This window comes from Schistosoma haematobium, chromosome ZW (genome assembly GCF_000699445.3).
Source record: "Schistosoma haematobium chromosome ZW, whole genome shotgun sequence".
Taxonomy (NCBI): Eukaryota; Metazoa; Platyhelminthes; class Trematoda; order Strigeidida; family Schistosomatidae; genus Schistosoma; species Schistosoma haematobium.
This window is the reverse complement of record NC_067195.1, coordinates 31,060,964-31,082,502: the sequence shown is the minus strand read 5'-3', so window position 1 is coordinate 31,082,502 and position 21,539 is coordinate 31,060,964. Positions and strand designations below refer to the sequence as shown.

The window sequence follows — 21,539 nt, the reverse complement described above, 5'->3', positions numbered from 1 at the left end:
TTAGTATTCTTAACACTTCACCCTCTATATAATAAACCGCTTTCCTTGTCTTCAGTAATAAGGATAGGAGGTCTATTGACCTATATTAATCCTTGCAGTTTGTAATACTGTGGAGGTCCAATCTCGTTTTGAATATATTAACAGACGGTTCTGATATCACGTGTTCCGGTAGAGAATTCCAGTAATTCACTACTCGGTGCGAGAAACGGAACTCCAGACGTAAACGGTTTGATCTCGGTTTTTGAACTTTCTTCGAATGTCCTCTCAAATGATCGGTTCTAGACGGAAGCAAAAGATAAGAAATGTTAATACCAAGGTCATCGCTCAGTATACGATAGGCCAATATTAGATCACCCCCGTATTCTACGGTAAGATAGCGGAAATAAGTTAAGGTGTCTCAGTCTGTCTTCATAAGATAGACCAGATAGACCTTGTACCATCGTAGTAGCTCGTCGTTGGACTCGTTCTAGCATATCTGCTTCGTACTTGAAACAAGGACACGCTGCTTGAATCCCGTATTCTAAATGTGGTCGCACATAAATCGGGTATAGTAATCTAAACATTTCATTGTCTAAATACTGGAAAGACCTAAGAATTGACCATAATACCCTATAGCCTTTTGCAGCAGCAGCCTTGCAGTGACTAGTGGTTTTGAGATCATTGCTTAATATGACTCCTAAATCTTTATAGTTTCTTGCTTTGGGTAGCACCAATCCACGTAGTGTATAGTCATACGATTCATCTGAGTTATTTAACTGCATCACTACACTCTTATTAGGATTTACTTCTAGTGACCACCTGTCTAACCATGCCACCAATGAGCTAAGATCGTCCTGTAATACTATTCTATCCGACATACTATGTATGGGTCTCCAAATCTTTATGTCATCAGCGAAGAGTAGAACGGATGACTTTGCTACAGTTGGCAATTCATTTACATAAAGTAAAAAGAGAAGAGGACCTAGGATTGTACCTTGGGGAACCCCACTTTTTACAGGTACCCACGAGGAAAGAGCCCCATTGACCCTTACCCTTTGTCTCCTGTCATGGAGAAAGTTACTTATCCAATCGACGACTGTATAATGGATTCCAAAACGTTCCAGTTTGAATTTAAGACCAGAGTGGGAAACCTTATCAAAGGCCTTACTTAGATCTGTTAAAATCACATCCACGGGAACATTCCGATCTTTTGCAGCAGCCCAATCTTCTCTTGCAATGAGAAGATTTGTCAAGCAAGATAGGCCTTTCCGAAAACCATGTTGTGCCCTGGAGAAAAGATTTTGCCCTTCAACATAGTTTATAACAGCTATCCGAATGATTTTCTCCATCAGTTTTACAACTGCACTAGTTAAGCTAACGGGTCTATAGTTACTAAATCCCTACTCCCAGCCTTATACATCGGACTTATTATGGCGTCTTTCCAGTCTCTAGGAAGTCTGGACTGTCTCAGAGACATGTCGAATAGTATCGCTAATGGTTCAGCAATTTCATCTGATATGGCCTTCATAATCCTAGGATGAATATCATCAGGACCGCTGGACTTATCAGGTTTGAGATGCTGAAGTAGCCTTAAAACAGTACCTTTCTCAATGACTACAGGATCCATCAGCGAGCCGTCACGGTCACGATGAATCGTTGGTCGTTCCTCATTACCAATAGAAAATACTTTACTAAAATATTCCGATAAAGCTCCAGCTTTTTCGGCATCATTCTCTGCTAAGATTAACGGATTATCTCGTATCAAAAGTGATGGAATCCTATCGTTCCTTTGAGTTCGCCTTTTTATGTACGAGAATAACCGTTTCGGACCATATCTAGAATCCCTAACCAACTGTTTTTCGTATGATAGTCTATTCTTACTTATTAACGCTTTACAGGCATTCCTAATCTTACAATAACTGGATCTGTATTGTTCTAAGCCAGTAGAGATGAACATATTCCAGTGATTCTTCCTTTTTCCAAGGAGTTTCCTGATCGTTTTAGTTATCCATGGTAGACTGTTAGTCGGTCTTCGCGGTACCAGGTATGGTATGAACGGGGACGTAACTAGTCTAAATTTTCCTTTAAATACAGACCATGCTTCTTCAACTGATATGCTAGTATCTACTAACCAATCTGTCTTAGCGGCGCATTCCTGAATGGCTGATATGTTAGCTTTCCATACATTTGGGCGAGGTGTAACTTGATCGTACAGCATGTCTCTAGTTCTAAACGCGAATGACAAAACAGCGTGATCGCTGTCCACTAACGGTGGAAGAATATTTAGGTCGACAATATCCTCAGTCTCATGAGTGATTACCAAGTCGAAAAGAGAAGAACCTTGGTTAACACCAAAACGTGTGGGTTTGGATACATACTGCACTAATGCATGCTCCATTATTGTTATCATGAACCTACTATCAAAGGAGTTTATAGATCCTTCTGTGGTCATCTCAGTCCAGCTAATATCAGGTGCGTTAAAGTCTCCTGTTATCAAGCACTCCAAAGATGAGTGTGCTCTAAAATAAAGTCATCAGCTAAGCAGATTGGGCTGCGATAGATGACACCTAGCATAAATGTACTACATCCTATAGCCAACTTACAGCTAATGACTTCACAAGTACCGCTATCATGGGATTCGCTAGTAGGAGCGAATATTTATGCTATTGGCTATATATAACAGGACGCCGCCTCCTTTTCTACATCCATGTCAATCATTCCTGATGTAATGGCATCCGGATAATCCTGGAGTCTAAGTCATGGACTAACCAGGTTTCTGTTACTGCTACTATGAGTGGCTTTAACCTGTCCACTAGTGCTTCTAGTTCATAGAACTTATTTCGTAGACTACGAGCGTTGGCATATAAAACTCCTAAGTAGAACAGCCTATCCACACAGGCCTTGGTAGCATTCGCTTCCAAGACCTGACTATCCGAAAACCCACTAGCCGGAGATTTTCCTCGCCGTTTTGCCGACGGGTTTCAAGTTCAGCTACTGCTTTCTTCCTTTTTATTCTATCTTCGAGAGGCATGTCAGGTCTAACTCGGATGTCAGAATTGTCGTGACAACGAGCGCTACTTAACAAGAGATCACGTTGCTTCTCCGATCCTAGGATTACCTTAAGGAGTCTGCATGGACGAGGTTCAACATTGTCCTCGGTCCTCTTGCCTATTCTAACCAATTTTTTGACCTGAACTCCCTTGGAGTTATCTGGTAAAATACTACGAATGTATTCTCCTAGCTCTTCTAAGTCATGCGCGTGTCTAATTTAGGGGTCAGGGTCGTTTGACTCCCGCAATTTGCTCGCAATGATATTCGATGTTATTAGATTTTTCTTCTCAGTCACGCCAGGACGGGTTTCACTCTTACCATCAGATTTTGGTAGTACAATTTGTGGCTCACAATTTGAGTCCACCAGTGAGTTACTAACTACCTGTGTACTGCCTACAGCTTTTTTTCGTTTCGTTTCGTTTCCTACGTACCGTAGTCCATTTTTCATCCCTCATAACACTGGGACTATTTGGAACGGTGACTGTTTTATCCAGATCTTCGGTTCCCACTAAAGGTGCATTATTAACAATGTCAGTACCAGGTGGTACTACTCCTGTTAATGCCAACGGAGACTTCACTTTTACGTCTGTCAGAGTCGGTCGTTTGAGGCGTCGCGTAACAGCAGGTACTACACTGACACATTCGTCACTGTCAGTGCCCGTGTTGTCAGCGCATATGCCATCGTTTTTCTTACAGGCCAAAGCCAATAGGCTCATAGCCTCCTGTAATAGTAATGCCTTGTTGGCACAGCAAAACATGCAAAGCCAATGTGAGTTAGGCTTCGAACATCTTTTGTATGCAGTGGGACTTAAACAGGTGCACATTTTGTGGAACCACTTATTGCATTCGTCACATTGCATTCCCTCCTCCACAGGGAACAAACACTTTGGTTGTCCACATTTGTGAGTACTACCAACCATTTTAGTCAGATCAAGGTGTAACACACAATATGATCACAGTATGAACACAAATGTCAGTCAACGAATAAAAGGTTACCACAAGACAAACTTGAGCAAGATTTTAAACCTTAACTAAAGTACTTTGATACAGACCAAGAATGCTTTCGAATGTAATAAATACACAAAAGCCGAAAAACTCAATAGAATATCACTTTAATTGCAGTAGATTCCATTAAAGTGTAAATCTAAGTTTTGATACGTAATTTACGATCAAAACAGTTAACTAATTCAACGAGAAACAACACCACTGTCCTTTTTAGTTAGAGCGCGTCTGTACTAGCCTCGAATTCCTTTCCTTCATGTGAGCTTACTTCAACTTGTTAAGCGACACAACTCGTTGTTCTTTATTACTACATCCTCTAATATGGAGCCTCTGACTTCATTTCACTCTAACAAGAGATAATATAAATTCGTTATACCTCTGTCCGTTCTACTACACAATGTTAAGCAACGTTTGGCGTTCATATCCAAGTGCCTTGCTGCTCTTCTGTTCCTCTTTTTTTCTTCTTCTTCAGAAAATTGGTCTGTGGGTACAGCTATGAAAATTCTGACGTCTGGAACAAACTTGACGTACGCGTCCCCTCAAAGTCACGGTTAACAGCAAGCGCCCTACGAGTATACTTCATAACAACTATAAACTTAATAAGTTAAGAAGCATTTTGTTAACCAACAAATGTTGTAATTTATAGATCATGCCTGTATAAATGGCGTGTACCTGCACATGCAGAAATATATTATATATATATATATATATAAGTGTTACAACTTCGTACAATACACTCACCCCTCACGTTTCACTGTACTTTACCAAGTATAGTAAGATTTATCAGAAGGGGTTTTGTGGAGATTTTATAAATTTCACTGGTTGGAATCATGTGTCAATTGAAGCTAGACCACCATGGAAAACCTGGAAGCACTGTACGACCGTTTTGTCCTATTGTGGAACTCCTCAGCAGTGCGCATCCACGACCTCGGCCCCTGCGAGATTCGAACCCAGGACCACTGAGCCGGCATCCAACGGTGTTAACGTCTAACTTCAACCAATCTACGAAATCGCGCGGCCGCACACCATTGTCTTCAGTGAGCTGGTATCTCAAACAGACCTGGTTGAACTCCACGGGTAACGGCTTGTCACTAGAACTACAGGAGTGTCTCTTGAAGTCAGTCACTAGTTGGCGGATGAGTCCCATACTAGGACGAGACGGCTGTCCAGTGCTTCCAGGTTTTCCATGGTGGTCTCCCTTCAACTGACTCATGATTTCAACCGGTGAAAGTTCTGAAATCTCCAAAAACCCCTTCTGATAATAATCATCTGCTCACTAATGACTGACTTCAAGAGACACTCCTGGAGTCTAGTGAGAAGCCTGTAGCGTGGTGTCGAGTCGAAATTGACTATGAACACCGCTTCCAAAAAGCACGTGCCAAAATATCCATTAAATCCCATGGAAGCCAAATATCAGAGGACAGTTAATGGACCAAGTCGAGATATATTTGCTGGCGATCTCGTGGTATCGAACGAATACCAAGATCGTGCCAAGGAATGGTACAAGCGAAAGCAGAAGAAAGGAGTACATGCGAACAGTACAAAAAACCGCGGAACAATGATGGAAGATAATGGAAGCACAAAATGGCTATAATTAGCACAGTTAAGCAAAAGCACATTAATACAAGCACTGGTACAGTTGGTTATAATAATAATTGTTTTTATTAAACCAGTCGTGTTCTCGTGATAAAAGTGAGTCACTACACGAGCCCCCCGCTAGAAAAGGTTTACACTTTCGAAAGGTAGCGGTTTACATCTTGGGACTGATCGACTGACGAGCGGTTGTAGGACGGAAGGGTTGGAGAAACAGGAAAGCAATCGTTGATTGTCGAGTTGCCAACGAAGGTCGTTTTCGGAGAACGGTACCAGTAGCGATGTGCTGTATTTGTTGCTTGAGTTGGCATGCTACACCAGAGTGGTTTGTATCCAGAATCTGAAGATTGTGTTCGTGGGGAATGCGGACCAGAAACACTGCAGATGTAGGACGAAACCACGTTGAGCCAAAAGACCAGAAGCGACCGTAACGACCAAGCTCGAGACCAAGCGTATGCCAAGCATTCGAAACCAATATACCGACTGAGTGCGTTGACAAGAGCGTGGGTGGCCAATCCAGCTTTCGCCAAAGTTGACTGAAGTTGACGGAACCAAACTGAGATGGTCGAAGGCGTGGGCTCAGGAAACAAAAAGAAAATCAAAAAAGAGAAGAGTGTAGCATGCGTGTAGTAAGGAATAATCCTACACAGTATCGGTTGTTGACTGTGCGACTATTCGCAGGAGCGTACGGGTAACCGTACTCGGTGACCGGAACGTGAGATGGCAGTCTCGTTCGCGTCGCGTGAGCCTGCAATCTCATACGAAGTTAAGGGCTGCGTGGTCTGCTGATCTGGACGTGAGACTGACGTCTCGTCCGTAGACGGCGCAGATGACACGTGCTGTTGACTGGGACGTGAGAATGAGGTCTCAGGTGTATCTAGCGTGGGACCTGAAGATGGTTTGAGGATCCCGCTAGTAGGTTTGATAGATCTAGCATTGAATCTCAGGTTATCAGATAGGGCACTGCCATCGACGTGTGCTGGTTTGAGACGATCAATGCTGACGAGCACGACGCGGCCATGTCGATCAACCTTGAAGGTCTTTTCGTGACGAGCGATCACGTGAAAAGGGCCTTCGTAAGTTTGTTGCAAAGGTTTTCGTACCGAATCTACTCGTATGAAAACATGTGAACAGGTAGATAACTCTCTCTCGAGAGCGACCTGTCGATGTTGTATTCGAGTTGACACCGGAGACAGCGTTCGCATAAATGCAGACAGTCGATGGACGTAGTCTGATTTACCGAAATTAGGTCTGCTCCGTGGTGTGAAGAATCCTCCGGGCAGACGCAATGTCGTGCCGTATACAAGTTCAGCGGCGGAACATTGATATCTGCCTTCAAACTCGTCCTGATACCCAAAAGGACGAGTGGTAAGGTTTCGTACCAGTTGTTGTTTTCGTGTGCTCGAAGAGCACTCTTAAGTTGGCGATGAAACCTTTCAACTAAACCATTGGATGCTGGGCGGTATACGGCAGTGCGTATGCGTTCCGCATCAAGCAGCCGGATCAGCAAGGAGTATTATTCGAACTCGAACTGTTGTCCTCGGTCAGTCGTGACAGTCGAGGGACAACCATACAGCTCTATTCATCGTTCTACGAAGCGGTAAGCAACTGTCTCCGCCGTAATAGACGTGATGAGAACAGTTTCGGGCTATCTTGTGAAACGGTCGATGCACGTATGTGATCATACCCGTGCGATGGTGGCAGTGGTCCTACAATGTCTAAGTGAACGTGATCGAAGCGAGCATCAGGCGTAGCGAATGTACCAAGGGGGTGGCTACGTGCCTGTGCACTTTTGATCGTTGACATTGCAAGTATTGCTTTACCCACAAACGGACATCATTATTCGTGGACGGCCAGACGTATCGTGCAGCAATGAGGTGTAATGTGGCTGCGATACCTGGGTGAGATAATCCATGCAGGGCATCGAATACGAGACGACGGTAAGCAGAAGCTACGATAGGTCGGGGAAGATCAGTGGAAGTGTCACACAGGATAGTACCTGAGTTAGTGGCTAGGGGTACTTCCCGGCACTGAAGGGATGTAGAATGTTACGCTTCTGTACAGGAGGGATCACCTTCTTGAGCGGCAGCCATGCCAGGCAGACCAAGCACCGGCAAAGCAACCGCATTCACTTGGACACGTAACAGGGCATCGGCAACATAGTTCGACCTGCCTTTAACGTGACGAAGGCCTGTCGTGGACTGGGAGATATGGTCCAAATGTCTGCAATCTTGTGGTGAGTAGCGGTCAAACTTGGTGTGCAGAGCATACGTTAAAGGCTTATGGTCGGTGAATAAGATGAACTGACATCCTTCTACTGCGTGCCGGAAATGTTTGATGGCGCAGTAGGCTGCTAGCAGCTCGCGACCAAAAGCGCTATATCTCGTCTCCGTGGGAGTAAGGCGTCGTGAGAAAAACTCTGGGGGTTGCCAACTACCGGAGATGTTTTGTTGCATGACTGCTCATATAGCAACATCGGATGCATCAACCGCTAGACTAAGCGTGGCTGATGGATCGGGATGGGCGAGAAGAGTGGCTTGCGCAAGGGCCGTTCTGATTTCGGTGAATGCACTACGTGGAGAATCGTTCATTTCTAATCTGCGTGGGTTGCCGCGAAGTAAGTCGGTTAGTGGTCGTAACCGGTCTGCTACGTGTGGGATGAAACCGAGGAATGCCTTTAGTTCCTTGAGTGAGGACAGCACGTTGTACTCCCTTATTGCACGTACTTTGCCCTCGCAAGGTTAAATACCCTCTTGCTTAATGACGTGACCCAAGAACATTATTTCCGGTTTGCCTAATTCACACTTGTCCGGGTTGACTATTATTCCATTATCCGAAAGACGTTGGAATAAGAGTGAAAGATGTTGATAATGTTCATCTACGTTTGATGATGCGATTAGCAGGTCATCAATATAGACGTAAACCAAATCTAAGTCTCGTATTATGCTATCGATAAACCTTTGAAAAGTTTGAGCAGCATTCCGTAATCCAAATGGCATTCGTAGGAACTCAAACAAACCGAAAGGAGTCGTGACAGCAGTTTTTTCGACATCTTCAAGAGCGACTGGGATCTGATGATATGCTCATACCAGATAGATCTTAGAAAAGATAAACGTGCCCTTGGGTGATGCCGTGATGTTGTGTATTGAGGGAATTTTTGAAGTAAAGCGTGGAATATAACATCACGCGAATGAAATACGCTTAAGATTCGGTATGCGTTTGTTCGAGCTTTAAAGTGCATGAATTTACTGTTCGACAAAGCATCGACTAGCTGCAGCCTACGTGAATTGACTAGCAGTTCATAGTTCTGTAGGAAATCAATACCGAGTTTGGCTGTGGGAACATCGGCAATGATGAACGACCACAGATACTGCCGTCGGTTGCCCAGGTTAACCGTAAGTTAGATAGGTAGGAATGACTAAGCTATTCTCAGCGCGTATTCAAAGCATTGTAGCTTGAGACTTACTGTCACCAATAGGCACGACAGAAACTTGGGCACATGTATCTACTAGGTACCTAGTAATAGTGTGATGATCATGCACATAAAATAAACGGCCAACCTGAAGTGTAGGGCCGGCGAGTACGACTGCATTTACTCGCCGGCCCGGGAGTTTCCCACTTTGTAGAAGCACGGGGCTCGACAACGGCGGGCACCGGACCCGAAGGAGCGGCGAAACCAGCACCAACCCGCATTCGCTTCCGAAGACGCCTTTTGGCGTGGCTTGGAAGATGCCTTCGTTGGGCGAGTGGTTACGGCCTTCCCAGAACGTGACTTGGCTAGGGGGACGTTGGGATCTAGCACATCGGAACGTTCTCGAAAACTGAGACTGGCATGAATGAAGCTACTCTTATCACCCTGAGCCAAAAAGCGGCTAGCGTCGAGGTCTACAGTCGAGCGTGACGTCGAGGCAACTATATAGTTGTCTCGGGTGATATTCCTTGCCAATATCTTATCTAATACGAAGGACACCTGGTTATGCGGTGTATCCTCAGGCAGAGCCGTAGTCGTTGGTTGTATATTTGCTGGTAGTGATTCGAGGCATAATTCCTTAACTATTTGAAAACCGGCTGTAGCGGGTCCTAATAAAGTCTGCAGGCGCGTGAGGTGGTGTTTCAGTTTAACATCACCCAGGGGGTGACGTGCTAACAATGTTCTCAATCGTTCCTCCCTCGACGGGAGGAAATGTCTGACAATCGCCGCTTTGAGATGATCGTAAACGTTAGGTTCATTCGGGTTGAGGACAACCTCACGAACAGCAGCTATGTGATCCCCAGGTAGAGTTTCCAGAGCGTGAGCATACTTCTGCCGCTGATTCGTTTTGCGGCGGATCTCGAATTGAGATTCCAGTGCCGCGAACCATACTTCTGGATCATGGGGAATAAATGAGACAGGTCGGAAATTGATGGACCGTACATCTGAGTCTATTATATTATCGTTATCAACCAAATCAAGTTGTTGCCCGTATATTATGTGTTGAAAAATATCACTACGAAAATGTGCAACAAAAGTGGATAGATGGATAATAGACTCACCATGGTAATATTCTTCGGGAGATTTTCCAGAGGTTGAAACCTGTTCACAGTTTTGACTCACCAGATGTAGTGTAGCGTCGAGTCGCGGTTGACTATTATCACCACTATAGGAAGACAACGTACCACTTACCAGGTTAGATCCCTCCGTAGGCCAAATATCAGGAGGCAATTGAAGGTTGTACTAAGATGTATTTTTTGGTAATCTCGTGCCAACGTTTACAAGCGAGACTACTAAGCGTACACGGGTTCGGGCAAGGTCACAGACCACGAAAAAATGTGTGCTCTTAGTACACTTAAACAAATAGATACAGTAAAACAATCACTGGTTCAACTGGTTATAATAATAATTGTTTCCATTATACCACTCGCGTTCTCCTCATAAAAGTAGGTCACTACAACAACTCTATGATCGAGAATCCCATACCGAGTAAAATCATACGTCGAGAATATAGTATTTCGAAGATATATTCAAAGTCTGTTCATTCGTTAAGAAGTATGTGTGCTAAGCCGACTAGTTCTTGTGAGGGATGCGTAATAGTGAGTGTTCAATAATGATCTGGAGCGGGTGCGTGACCGAGTTTCTTCCGGTAGGAAAATTGCACAGGTATTCAGTGTTTGACAACGCTTTAACCAGTAAAACCTTCTAATATGAAGCGTCCCCACCAAGAGAAATCAAAAGACAGAATCGAGGAGATCGGAAGATATATTGGATGTGATATCAATATATCGAGAATCGTCTGATCTAATCTGGCTAGTGATTGCAGTAGATGTTGAGCACGGCGTTCCCACACGTGATCTGGTGCGGATGCATGACCGAGCGCCTTCAGCTAGGTGAGTCCATTAAAATATGTGGTCAGTATCCAATGTCGAAAACTTACAGAGATATTTGTTTTTGGGATTTATTTACCGCTAAAAGTGTTTTGGGGTTTATTTACTACTACAAGTGCTTATGTGCTTGATTACATAAGTGGCTAGCGACTGTAAGTGGTTGTGCTTTGATTCAGGTCTATACGTTTGACCTAATTTTATTAACATAACTTGCTAGTCAGAAATTTACTTTTGAAATAAGCGTTAAAACACTCACTTTTAAGTCTTAACGGATTCCAAGAAATGTTAAGCTTCCGAACATTGTGACTCAGTTTTGATAGTTGCTCACATTACAAACATAATTAACTTCAGGATTTCCGTCCACTGATTGAGATTTGAACATGATTTTGGGACAGCATTTAACTGACGATGACAGCGTTACACTAACACACTAGTTTGAAGTCGATATGTTGCACAACATACCTTGCCAGCAACTGGAATTTTAGATGGATTATCAAGCAATTCAAATTCGGATGCTCTATCAGTTGTTTTTGTGACAGGTGCACCAAAAGTGGCAATACAGTCTTAAATAAAGTCCTTCACTACTGTCCCGACTGTAAGTCCCATGAATGGTACGGTTAGTAAAAGCTTCGCAAATTTGTCTTTGTATGTATATGAGTAATTATCTCAATTGTAATTCTATGAGCGACCGACCGAACCAACAGAAACGCGAACTAAACATGTATGCGGTGAAGAGCAAACTCATAAGTAAATTCGTATCGTACTTTAACTTTTTCTATTAATGAGCATATATGTGCAAATATCTATGTTGAGCTTGCCACATATATCTAGTACTTATCAGTTTGACAGCAGATTTCGTGTCAAAATGAGAGAAAGTATGAAAAAGTGACGAGACGTACCTCTGGTTGTACCATAAATTTTTAGGTCATAATAGCTGTTTCGGTTTGAGACTGGATTTATTTGTAGATATGAGTTAACACAACTATCAATCTTCTCCCTCATTGCATCCCAGCTTCATAAGATTTATGGTTAGTTACGGAGTCCTATTAATTCAAGTCAAAGTAACGAATCTGGTGTTTAATTAATTTTGCCGTTGACCTATGGAATAACACTGATATCACGGATCTCTCGAGGTGGATGACTTTGAACCCTGACCAAGAATGTATTTTCCGGCAGTTTATGATCTGTGAACTCCTCACCTATCAACATCTGTCATAAATGTTTAATGTCCTCATTAATCGAGAAAAGTGTACGTTCAAAACGGTATGCTGTGCTTCTGCTGAAGTAATTCACTGAGGAAAAGAACGACAGTCACCTAGCAGTTTGAACTAGCTGATTAGAAACATGAGTCAAATTGAAAAATTCTGGCTTTTCAGTCGACGCACTGGTCGATGGTTGCATTTGTTGTGCACGAACGGATATGGATTGATGACTGGAGTTGATTTGACATTAAAATTAAAGTAGTACCTGCAAAACTGTCCAGTATGTCTGAACTCTCGTGAACTGCCATGAAGTTTTACATTTCTCACTGACTGTTTGTGTTTGATTCTTTTTGAGAAACTTTACGTAATATACGGAAAACACCGATTGAGACACTAAATAAGAAGAAATTGGTTCAGCGGAAAGTTCTCTTTGACTAAAATACACAAATTTGTCCTACCTCTCAAATCAATTCTTGAACTGTCCAGATCCCCTTAGCATTCCATAACAAAGTGGCTGTCAGAATTCTTAGAACCCGTAAGAAAACGCATTTTTAGACAGTACGTACATCCTACTTTTGAATTCATTGAATACTTAAGAGAAGTAAATGTAAATGACCCAATTATGCTATTTCTGGATGTTGAATCACTATTCACTAATGTTCCTCTCACAGAGATCATCAAATTTACCTGCAATTACATAAATAATAATGAAATTAACACCGGAATATCAGAAGCTTATTTGAAGGAACTATTACTACGTTGCACTTGCAACGTACAATCCATATTCAACAACGTAATTCACATGCAAAAGGATGGCATACTGATGGGATCCCCTTTTGGTCCATTACTAGCGGATTGCTTCATGGCTAGTTTAGAAAACAACCAACTTAAAACGACTATCGAAAACTTCCACTTGTATAAAAGGTACGTACATGATATTGTTAAGTCTGTTTTACGTCCTCTGTCCTTATTCACTTTCCTTCGACTCTTTTGTGTACTGTTTTGTACTACTTATTAATATTCAGTAAATAGATGCATTCCTAGCAATTTCTAAGCTTACATTGTAACGCAAGTTTGTCGTGTAATATTTTGAAATATTTACATATACTTATAACATTTATTGTACTTATCATCATAATTACTCTATCTCAATCATTGTAACAGTTATTCGCGATTTTGGGCAATCGTTTAACCCTTGTTTCAGCACAACAGTTCCCATATCGCTTTCTCGTAGTTTCGAAGTTTTCTTGATGATAAACCGTTATCAAGTTTAAACATTGCTAACGGCTGTTATTTCCGCACCATCTAGATTTTTTTTATCTCAAACAAAATGATGCGGTAAACGTCACAAGCACCTCACAATTTGAGGTTTTTAACCACTTTTTGTATATTATTCAATAAAGAGCCACTGTTTTAGACAAATCGTGGCTTTGTGAACTTCGATTTTGCATGTATCTCAATTGGGTGATTTGGACTCTTCGATAGACTTAACAGATATTTTTATCATTTGTAACAACAACTATGATCTGATCCATCTTCTAAAGACATTTAAATACCGGCACCCAGTAATAAATTCCGCACTTGAAGTTGAAAACAAACTGAATATTCACTTTATTGATGCGGAAATGACAAGAAAACAGGACGGAACTTTTAAAAAATCTATCTACAATAGTGAAATGGCCAACTGTCAAGTATCCGCAGCTGGGTCCCCATAAGTCCAAAGCCAAACCTCATAATAACACTCGCTACGAGAATACAAAGTATTTGTAGTCCCGAAGTCTTATGAGAAAATACTGATCGAAAACTGGTATCCTTCGATATCCATTAACAAGAACATAGAACTGAAACTGCCTAAATCACAAGTAACTTCAGTCGAAAAAAAATTATACGTGAACATCGACTTCAAGGATGATAGTGCTACAAACGTCTTAAAGAGAATTATTGATTCATTAAAGAGAACGTTCATTGCAGCAACGTTGTGAATAGTAATCTCCAGCCGATCATTTTTCATCAATAATCTTAAGGATCAATTATCTTTTCTGACCAACTCAATGTGGATTTACCAACTTACTTGTTCGTGTGGAGTTAGGTATACATGTCGTCCAATGCTTAATTTATCCTAAAGAATCCAAGAACATTACCCAGTGTGGCTAAGAGGAGGAAAGGGCACAATAAGAAATTCAATAATCGAACACCTTCTGAACACAGGTCACTGAATCAACACGGACTCTGCGTTCAAGGTCATCCACAAGGTAAGTAGAAGCCCTCCAAAGGCAGTCATATTGCATCTTCTTAGCATTACCGAAGCAACAGCCATACGTCTGGGAAAACCGAAATGGTGCGTTCGAAAGAGATTGGTATAACCTCTTCTTCTACCGTGGTCTTAATGTTTCGTAATTTTTTATACTCTTCTTCCTTTACAGCCATCTGTTTCTTAAAACCTTCTACCCTTAACTGGTTTATTTCTGTTTCTATGATTCTCTTGATTACATTACATTTCAATTTCAGTATTTTATCTCATCATGCTGAGCCATCCTCTCTCAATCATAATTCCCCTGTCTATCTTTATGATGAATATTTAACACCTTAACAACAAAACTACTATTAGTTTCCCTGTTTGAAATTTTTTTATAACTTTGATTATTCTACCTCACTGTTACCATGTATAGCAGAACTTTATTACCATTATTATTGTAATTATTATTCTGAAAAAATAAGTGTGTGTATTTGCGATTGTACAGCTTTGAAAATGAATCCACCGAAAAGAGAACTCTTCGTTGAACCAATCTTTCTTGAACACTTTAAGTTCAAAATGAGCATTGCCTGAACGGTCTCTTGAGTGTTCAATATTTACAGTGAAAGGCTTTCCACTATAATCACGCACACAACTCATGTTTAACGAAGTGAAGAGGATGACGAATAGTTCATTTCATTGGGAGATCTGTGGAAAGGTCTTTGGACTCTGAAAGGTTGCTTGTGACTAAACCAGAACTTGCACAACGATTCAAACATAGGATACCGAAGTAGTTCTCTTCCGAGTGTCTATATCAATTTAACCGGTTCTTTGTGACTAGGTACATAGGGCGTTTTCAAAGGCCCTTATCCTTCAGTACTTGCGAATATGTACCTCAATTTTCAGGAAGAAGAGTCACTAAGTCAATCAATAGCCTTATCTTTTCTAACTTGGTATGTAACGAACACCACATTAAAATATATGAACGCCTCTCGGTTTCGCATCAATCCCAAAGCAGCAAAAGCATAAATCCTCAACGTAGCGGAAACCATGGTGATCAACTGCATATGACCTAGATTATGTATATAAAATAAGGTATGTTCAACCTTAATGTTTGCTAAGGCCTCGTATTGGTTCACTTCAAATTTAAACCAGATATTACAAACCCTTACCGTCTAGTCCTCGCTATTGTCATCTATACTCCACCCCATCATTAATTTCTAGATTCTTTTTTATCGGTTTAAATGAATTTCTCACCGTAGTGACCCTAACAACACATCTCTTATTTCATACTACATTCATACGATGTCATCATCGTCGTTAATATCGTGAGAAGTCCTCCATTTCTCCTAATATCACTACGAGCGGTTTGCAGAGATTTTTCGAAGGTCATCACATCACAGACTGATCTTAGTTAAACAACATGATATTTTTTGTATTTTATCATATTGATGGTAGCTTTACAACTTAAAACGAATCATCTTTCATTTGTTAAATGGACTTTTTAATTCACAGGTGACACATTTTTAGGCGTTTAAACGGTAACAGTTGTAAGAGCTTACTATTTTAACACATGACGGTATCTAATTCACTTTAGCATGGATCATTTCCTGCAGTATAAAACCATAATTATGGACTTCCACTTGTACATGATGATGAAGTAATTGAAAACAAATTTTCGCTCAAATACTCAGTGTATATTTTGATTTTCTAAACTCCAGATTCCTCATGAGGTTACTTTTCTAACGCCATTTAATTCCGTGTTGCATGGAAGTTGTTCCGTACAAAAGTTTGAAGACATCTGATAAACAATAGTCCCAAATATATTCGTCATATAGTCTATTTAGTGATGATAAATATCACACATCGAATGTATTAATTATCGCAAAACAGTAGCCACTTTGATTTTTCCACTTCATTGTTCCTAGCATGATGCTGTTGATCTGACTAATAAGCCAACAGTTCTAGATCGTCTCGCAGTACTTCATAACCCCCACATCATCGATGCGAGACTGTAAGAGAGGTGAAAATATTTATGAGATGGTATATTTTGGATTACCAGTAAATCTAGGATTGACAGAAAAACGAGAAAACTGTCAAAATTCAAGACAGAAAAGAAACTTATCAATCCTCGATTGATAAGCAAACAAACAAACAAACGTATATTTTTCACTGTTTATGTTTAACATTCAAATAAAGTTTCAACACTCTCTTATCACGATCTGTAATAGAAAAGTAAAGAAAACCATTTTGAAAGGACAAACGTTATATTATGTGCTAAATATCCATCGATTCATTTAAAATATTAATCGGTAAAACAACGGTCAGAAGATTTAATCTCCAGATAAACTACGTGATCATTTATTTCTGTCTTACTGGAAATGTATCACACAGAATTGTTTCTGATATTTTCGGTGACCAAAGTAAAATCTCACCAGAGATATTCAGCATCCAGAATTCAAAACTTTATTCACTTATGAAGAGCAAATAATTGGTTTAGTAGATTACATATTCTAAACCATGCCCACAATCATTTTCCTGCGTCACTGTGTTGCATGAGCAAATCTATTGATTCATAGGCTATATAGTATTAATCATTAGAATAATAATCGTCGAGTTATAGGCATTCATCATCATCACCATCATGAGGCGTCATAGTTCTTCTAAGTGAAGACCTTCTGATTCCCAGGGCAGAGTTTAAAAGGTTCGAGTAATTTTTTCTGGTTAGCGTATTTTTAGCGAGTTAGTTTTCTCCGGGATGGAGTCGCTAACCCCATGCCCAACCCTCCTCCTTTATCTGGGCTTGGGACCGCCAGTAGCCCCCGGAGGGACTCCAGTCGGAGTGGATCTGATGCAGATGTGAAGGCGCAGATCGGCTGAGGAACATCTGGAACTCAAAGCAACTGTCAACCAACACCAAGGTCAGGATTTTCAATACAAATGTTAAGACAGTTCTACTGTATGGGGTGGAAACCTGGAGAACTACGAAAGCCATCATCCAGAAAATACAGGTGTTTATTAACAATTGTCTACGCAAAATACTTCAGATCCGTTGGCCGGACACTATCGGCAACAACCTACTGTGGGAGAGAACAAACCAGATCCCAGTGGAGGAAGAAATCAGGAAGAAGCGCTGGAAGTGGATAGGACACACATTGAGGAAAGAACCCAATTGCGTCACAAGACAAGCTCTCACATGGAATCCCCAAGGCCAAAGGAAAAGAGGAAGACCAAAGAACACATTACGCCGGGAAATGGAGATAGACATGAGAAAAATGAACAAGAATTGGATGGAACTAGAAAAGAAGATCCAGGACAGAGTGGGTTGGAGAATGCTGGTCGGTGGCCTATGCTTCATTGGGAGTAACAGGCGCAAGTAAGTAAGTATAGGCATTCATCAGTACCGTGTGCATTCAAAACGGTAAAATTCACATTTATACTTTAGACTATTAGTTTTTTTGTCACTCTTTATGATAACTAAGGTGGGTACAACATAGTTTTACAGTGACTGAAAATACTTTACAAAATCTCAACTAAACAAGCCTATCTGACAAAAATATTGAATTACGAAGTATGGACGTAATATAATCTGTTATACAACTTGAAATTACATCCTGCTTTGAATGTTAAATACTAACCTATTTGAAATACATCTTTATAATTGTTTACATGATCAGTTTAAACAGTTAACATTAACCGAGTTCAACTAATCTGAATAGAAGGTAATCATTGAGTTTATTCGGAAATTTATAATTTTTACAACATATTTAAAACGATAACAATCGTGAATATTTGTCAGTTTCTAGACATGAAATATTATCTCATATGACTTATTTTAAATCACTTGATAAGCCAAGAAGACATTATATTAATCAATCGGTAGCGTACCCAGACATTTTAATGACGTCTGAACCTTTGTCTACAAATAAGTTGAACTTTTTCCGTTCACATCAATACAAATGAACGTATAGTAAAGTCACTGTTTTTTTTTTCTGTTTAGATTAACACAAAAATTCAGGCTAGACTAAGCAATTGGTCAGATATGTCTAAAGCACTGCTTTGAAAATAATCAATCAGTTAGCGCTAGGTAAAATACTCCAGACAGATTGCTTTAAAGACGAAAACGTAAAGTTTGACACGACAAAATAGTAAACTATTTGGTTAAGAAATGACGCTAGATTAATAATTGAGACCAGACAATGTTGCAAGTTTTTTATTTCTAAAGTTTTTAAAAACATGTTTTGAAACATATGATTAACCATAAAATAACCAATAAATTCAAAGGACATATAGAACAGTTCCAAAAAATTATTGTATCACTTACTGCTTTTCGCCGAACAAAACAAGGGTAGTAACCTTGACCATATTATAAATGCAAATAGCTTGCAATTACTTATCACTCATTAATATAGCTGCTCAAGAAATCTGCTTCATTCACAGATTAGATAAGATAATAAGGTGTAGTGATGAGCCTTATTGGTTAAGTTGCAGGAGATATCCCATGGGTGAACTTTTCACTGTATCTGTGTCACGGTTGTTGGTGGAAAGCGTCTAACAAAAATCGAAACAAAAAGTCATTTTACTGTAAATTGAATCACATAACTAAAACAGTTAGCTACGAAATCCAGATGTTATGTTTGTTATTACCCACTAACACCTCTTGAAAAGTTTACGAATGCGAGCACACAATAATACTAAAATTCAATAACAAGCTCTTCAAATATAATTATCAAAGTTCTTCAGTTCCCATCAGTTTTACTTGCTATCGAGAGGCCAATTAGGTTGAAAAAATTTTAGAAATGTAAACAAACCATAGGATTTTTATTAAAGAAACGTCTAATAGTGCAGGTTGTGGCTTTTTCATTTGTTGACGATATTTACTTTGTAAATCCTCTGTTATTACCAAATTACAAGTGTATATACAACGGTGCTATGATTGCCATATATCCACAAATAATTGAAATGCTTATTATCAGTATGAGGATTTGTGAAGATCGTAGTATTTTCACACCCGAGCTAGACCACCATAGTAAACATAGAAGCGCTGGACGGCCGATTCATCCTAATATGGAACTCCTCAGCACAGTCCCGCACGCGGAACTTGAACCCAGGGCTCCCAGTTACGCGCGCGAACGACCAATATCTAGACCACTAAGCTGGTATCCAATAGTGTTAATGTCTAACTTCGATCAATTAATCTCTCTCTCTCTCTCTCTCTCTCTCTATATATATATATATATATATATATATATATATATATATCATGATACCATTTCCCAAGTTAGAGTTCAGATTTCTTTAAAATTTATGTCAAAAAAATAACACTATCATCGCCTAATGTTATTTTGTATATCCATCTAATTTCTGAATTGATCGACTCAAAAAGTTACTTCATACCCTTTTAATTGCTATACGACGCTCTTAAAACTAGTTATCGATAAAAACTACTATTCAATTTGGTACTTTCTCATGTTTAAATGCTCCTCCATCTGATGATACTACCTATTAAGAAAACCAGTTAAATCTCTTTTCAATCCAAAATGTGGAACCTAAAAATTCGGTAGAAATCTCAATTATGTTATATTTCAACCGATAGTGAATTTACTTTGATAACACCTATGAAGGCTTTGAAAGTGTCCTAAATGTCAACTAAATATAAACTCATTTCTAAGTTTTATAAGTAAAAGCAATCACATTTCTGAAGACAATTCTCTTGACTTCTAATATACGAACTGTGTTGACTGAAAAATAAATGATCACCTTTATATGACTGATATAAACATTTGTTGTTACAACTCAGTTTTATTCAAGTGACATGCGTAATACGTCCAACATTAACGTAATTTATTCCTAAACACCCTGGATGGTTGATAAACATTGTTAGCCAGATAAATGAAAGTGATTTAAACGGTAGGCTTCAATGGAGTTCATTAGAGGAATATAAAAACAGATACATAAAAATCATTCAAACTATCCAGGTCAAATAAAATGGAAATCAACCGAAGTTATATTGATGTCACCAGTTAGCAGTTGGAAATATAATCAACCCGTAGAAAAATAGTTGATTGTTCATTTGAAAAGTAATCTTGAGTGTTTTGAAACGTTAGAAAATGGTCACATTCTAGTCCAAAGAGTAATGTGAAACATTAAAGGGAAAGATGCGTCAGAAAGTAGAGTAATTACCCATTTGAGGTATACTAAGAAAAAATGAATACTTCTAGAACTAGAAGAGATTTTCAGTCTTTTTAAGACGAAGGTAAAATGAGAGATGGGACATAACATTTTTGTAAGTACGGACCCGTTTGAAATGGTGAATTGCTAACGCTTTGGTTTTGCATGGATTACTGGACTTCATCCACTTTGAGTCAGATTGTTTTGCTTCATCAATGACTTTAAAGTGCCTCGTATATGACCCGAGTTGACAAAGTACCCTGTGCTCAGTTGTTTGAATTTTATAACACATAATTTTGTATGGATAACCTACTTTGATAAACCTGTCTAGGTGCACACACCACGGATGAGTCAGGACTATTATGCCAAGCTTAGTGATATTGATCAAGCGTTTGACTTCCGCAAGCCAAAACTTTAGAAATTTCGCTAAGTTTCAGTTTCAAATGTAGTGAACCTAATAACTTTTAAAATGATGAAGCGTAAAATATTGATTAAACATTCCTACTAACATTCTTAGCTTTGTACTCAACCTGTTCTATTGCGTTTTATCGATCTCATTTTAGATAAGAATTAACATAAAAAATAACATGTTGGTGCATATACACTATGCGTACAAATATCAATCAATCATTTTGCAAACGCCTTCACGTGTGTGTGAGAGAGAAAAAGATTTCCTGTATTATTATTTCTACTTGAATAAGCTACCATGAATCTAAAGATGTACCTTTATTATCTTATACATAATTTAGATTTTAACTTGAGAAACAGGTTTTCACTGGTATTCAAACTTAGATCAATTCATGATTTCAGTGTAGGAATTAACAAATCAGAAGACCTCAGTTTATTCATTCAATTAGAGCTCATAATCCTTTGGTAGAGTTGGGTTCCATTAGGTAAGCAGTTTGATTACGAAGCTTTGATCATCCTTATGCACTACACCATCAGAT

The 21,539-nt window shown here is 39.7% G+C and overlaps 1 protein-coding gene across 1 annotated transcript in view; it reads right to left on the bottom strand.

Annotated features, from left to right (window-relative positions):
* Positions 1-15,861: 15,861 nt before the first annotated feature.
* Positions 15,862-21,539, bottom strand: part of GLUD1_1 (glutamate dehydrogenase) — a 33,894-nt gene continuing 28,216 nt past the window's right edge. The window contains exons 13-14 of the mRNA XM_051211013.1: positions 18,746-18,972; positions 15,862-16,433 (exon numbers count right to left, since the gene is read on the bottom strand). The gene's annotated coding sequence lies outside the window, so the exon portion shown is untranslated. The remainder of the gene's footprint in view (positions 16,434-18,745; positions 18,973-21,539) is intronic.